The sequence below is a fragment of the Pterocles gutturalis genome, unplaced genomic scaffold (genome assembly GCF_000699245.1).
Source record: "Pterocles gutturalis isolate BGI_N339 unplaced genomic scaffold, ASM69924v1 scaffold34153, whole genome shotgun sequence".
NCBI classification, from domain to species: Eukaryota; Metazoa; Chordata; class Aves; order Pterocliformes; family Pteroclidae; genus Pterocles; species Pterocles gutturalis.
Genome location: NW_010126761.1, coordinates 20,406 through 24,917, shown reverse-complemented (window position 1 = coordinate 24,917; position 4,512 = coordinate 20,406).

Sequence of the window (4,512 nt, the reverse complement as noted above, 5' to 3'; positions counted from 1 at the left end):
TCTCCCAATAGCAGACACTTTGCATTCCATTTTTATATGAAGTTGAAGAAAAATTATGTATGGTCTTTTTTTGTTGTTGTTGTTGAGACTAGTTCATTCAAATCTGGTAGCAGCTTTTAATATAGAAATTACTAAGAGTAAAATCTGCATTTGGTTCCTAAAGTAGAAAAGGAAGAGATCAAACTAGATGTTTCATAGGAAAAGTAGCTTTGGGGCAATTGCTTGGTGAGTGCTATTTTCCATGTAATTTCAAGTGTAGTAGGGCTAGTGGCAGGCATCATGGGGTGACTTGTGTAATTTATATCAAAACAGTTCATGTAATAGGCTACAGTCACTACTGCATTAACTATGTAACTGCTGTTGTAGTTTAACTTGCAACTTCAAGTTTTCACCACAGTCTTGATCCAAAGTATTTATATATCCTTCTATGAGTTGCTGAAAAGTAAATGACACAGATCAGTTATTACATCTGCAGTGCTAAGTGAAAGTGGAGTATATCTTTTGAGAAGTCATATTTTTTCAAAATATGTCTTGCTGTCACTCTTACTACCAAGAGGATTGTTTCCTTCATGACCTTTACGGGGGACTGTTAATAAACTTAAATACAGATCTAGTTCTGGCAAAGTAAGGAGGGAAAAGTGCAGCTGGGGCATGCTGTTCTTTTTCTTCTGTATTTGGCTACTTTTGTATTAAGTAATCTTGGTGGTACTTTGTTGCAGTTGAGGAAAACCAGTTCAGAAGTAATGTCTTAGTTTATTGTATGAGGTTTCCCTCTCCAAAACAAATCGGACTTTTTTTCCCCCCTACTTACTAAATGAATCAAGTAAGTCTAGAGACAAGCAGTTTGTTTTTTTTTTTTGTGGGTTTGTTTTTTTTTTTTTTCCTTCCTTAGGCAGCCTGCAGTGAAAGATCAGGTGAAGGAACAGATGTTCTTAACAAATAAACATTGGCTGATTGTTTCACACGCATGCTGTAGGAAGAAATATGAGTTAGATGAAACTGCTTTTCAGAAAGGGAAGTATTTTTTGCCAGAAGGAAATAATCTTGACTGAGCTTTTAATTGCCATTGCATCATATTAGTTAATACACTCATGGCTGTTGAAACCTGGACAATATAGTTACAAGACTCAAAATTAAACTGGGGAGCAGACAAATTATCTGGGCTAAAGAATAGCTTGGTGTTGTGAGGGTGAAAAACTCGTTTCAATTAAACAATGTTAAAATAGTAACTGCAGAGTTCATACAAACACTTGATTTGTTTGTAATCAAGTTTGTCTTAGAAGTTGATGTGTCATTGGATTTTTTGTTGTTTTTTGTTTTTTTTTCTAATCCTTTAAATCCTTAAAAAAATAAAGTTGTTTTTGCAAATCCTTTTAGTAATCACCAAACCTTGTGATAAAATGGCTATATTTTTTTTTTTTTTTAAATAAAGTGTTTGAATGCTGCATCTTTGAAGTCAGGAAAATAGGTACAGATCTACAGTTTTTCCCTAAAATGAAGAAGAGCTAGGCACTTAAGACTCTTGTGGTCTTGGCTTGTACTAGTGTCTTGGGAAGGCAGTATGAAATATAGTCTCTGGCAGAGGCATTATGGGTATAGTATTACTGCCAGGTCCAAAGAAGTTATTGCCAGCTACAGATTATATTGATGGGGATACTCAGTAAATCTGAGATTAGAGCATTTTGCCTCCTGGAAGAGCTAAAAGCACCTTACTTTCCTGTTCAGAGTTGGGGAAGGTGGTTTTTCTATGGAAGCATCCAAATCTCTTGAAGTTCTTGCTTAACCTTCTTATTTAAAATGTAAAGGTTTGTTTCAAACAAACTTGGAGGTACTTGGTAGCAGTTACATAAGTGTATTTGAAACTGAAATTATCGGCCTTATTGCTAATGGCAAACTTCCAGACTCGGGTGTTTCATCAGCTGAAGGTGGTGTTATCTTATAAACAGGAAATGCACCTAAGTCACTTTATCATCATACTATTTCTGAAGCCTGAGTCACACTGGTACCCAGGCTTTGACAGAGCCTTTCTGAGATCACTTTGAATCCTCTTACTGTCTTTCTGATGGAAATAAATTTCCAGTGAATATTTTTCTCTGTAGATTTGCCTCCCAATATCTTGCTGCTCTTTCAGCATACAGAGATTCCTTGTGAGGTGTCCTGGCTTTGCTTTGGGAAGGCAGAAGAGTTGCCTAGTTTTTCTGGTGAAACCAGTTCCTGCTATTTACATATGTACCTCATCTTGACAACAGAACTGCTGGCGATCTTAAGTGCCACCACCCAGCTGGGTACAGAAGACAACCTGTTAATCTTAGCAAGCAGCTGTGGCTGGGAAAATGACTGTAAATGTGGCCCCATTGTGTTCAGTTGTATTCTCCTTTCAGTCCTACCGATTTAAATCTGATTATACAAGTGACTAAAATGCCTGAAATGCTGTTTCTTCTCTCAGCTTCCTGAGTAAGGCTGTGCTAGGAGAGGGATCTCTCATCCCTGCTGTTGAGTGAGTCATGAGCTCTACATTCAGCTGTGTGCCCAAGGGGCTGCCACGTGCAGGAGGCTGGGCCTTTAGTGAGTGAGGTGGATGCAGCACAGACACACCTGCCTCTTCTGTTGTAGCTCTGAAACCGTATGTGTGTTGTGATAGCTTCTAGGGGTGCAGTCTTGCAGCTGGGGATGTGTGGGTGGTGCCATGCAGCAAAGAGGGGCTCCACAGTGCTGACTCATGGTCTGTGCAGGGTGAAGCTCCTACACAGCCCGCTGTTTTCTCTGTAGTCCTCCTCACTTCCAGAACAGCCCCCTACACAAATGACAGTCAGAGCCTGATTTCATGTAGTTACTTGCAGGAATGTAGCAGACAGGTCCTAGGTAAGGCAGATAGAAAGGGACAGACAGCACAAAGGAAGCGGAATAGATGTATGCCTCCTGTTCCCCCTTCAGAGCAGGCAGAGAGGTTTGATGAGCATGCAAAGCCCTATATCCCTTGCCTCAAAGTGTCTGCTCGTGCCTACGAAGAACTGAGCTCTGGGAAGCTGGTGGAGGGGTGGGTGGTAGCATACTCATTTTGGGAACTTGGGTGTGTATGAAGCATGCCCTGATCTCCCCCCTGCTCTGGAGTTCAGGCTGAGGAGATGTCTTAGCTATTGTCCACTTTATAAGCTATTACTAAATCTTGTGTGAGAGTAGATGTGGGTCCATGCTTAGTTACCAGGTGTAGATGTACTCTAAGACTGGTACATGGGGCTATATCTTCAGTGATGCAGAGAGGAGGACCACTGAGTATTCAGTGCTCCTTTCCAAGCTGGTGTTTCCCTGGTGATGGTGCTTTCCTTTGCTGTCCCTTTTGGGACTTTTGTGAACTTGAAATGACCTATGCTAGACTGCAGTCTGCCTCCCAAAATCGGTGTTGTGATTTGAACCCATAGGGATAGCATCAAAGCACCACACAGCTGCTCGCTCACTCTTCCCTGTACCTGGGGTGGGGGAGGGAGTTAAAGGGGTAAAGGGAAAAGAGACTCATGGGTTGAGATAAGAACAATCTAATAAAAAAACTACAATGAAACTGAAAATAGTAATGATAATAATAGTAATATATACAAATATACCAATGAGTGATACACAGTGCAACTGCTCACCACCTGATGACCAAGGCTCAGCCCATTCCCAGCTAACAATCCTGGAGAAGAGAGAGTCCTGAAACCACAATCCTGGAAAAGAGAAGAGCCCAAGAGTCTGAGAGAGAGGGAGATGACCTGTAGAATGAGAGTTTCCAGACAGACTCTCTTCTATATACTGGGCATGACATGCATGATGTGGAATAAACTGTTGGCCCATTTGGGTCTCAGTCCTAAACCTAAGGTTGAATCCTAGGCTGGTAGTTGGGGCTGTGTTCCCTCCCAGGTTCTTCTGCACCTGCAGACACTGGCACAGCAGAGAAGCTGAAAAGTCCTTGACTGTCCTGGGGACAACTATAAACATCAGTATGTTGGCAGCCTTCTTCTCAGCACAGATCCAAAACATAGCCTCACTCTAGCTACTACGAAGAAAGTTAACTTTGTCCCAACTGAAACCAGGACAATCTGTTTAGATGATGGTGATTTTAGATTGGAGCTGGGTAGCTGTACACTGCCCCCCACCTCTTTAAAATTTCTGTGACCACTTGCTGCAGCGTTTGTGCACATGTTCTGCAAGGCTAGTGTGTTTCAGCCTGTTTTCCAAGCTGGTGTGCAAGCAGAGCCTGGCAGAATGCTAGGTAGCTCTGCTGGATGGTGTCCAGCACTGGCTCTGAGCAAATGAGTTGAGAGTAGAGGAGCCATAGAGGCTGCCTTAGTCTTGGCCAGGGATTTGCATGGGTTGGAACAGGCTGCAGGCAGCTAGAGGAGGAGGTATGTGTAGGCAGTATGTGTCTTCTGACTTCACGTTAGCTTCATGTCTCAGTTTTATTTCTGAAATGAAGCGTATGCTTTGCTCCTCACTGTAGGTGTGAAATTTGAGTTTTTTATACCCAAATTAGAGTTG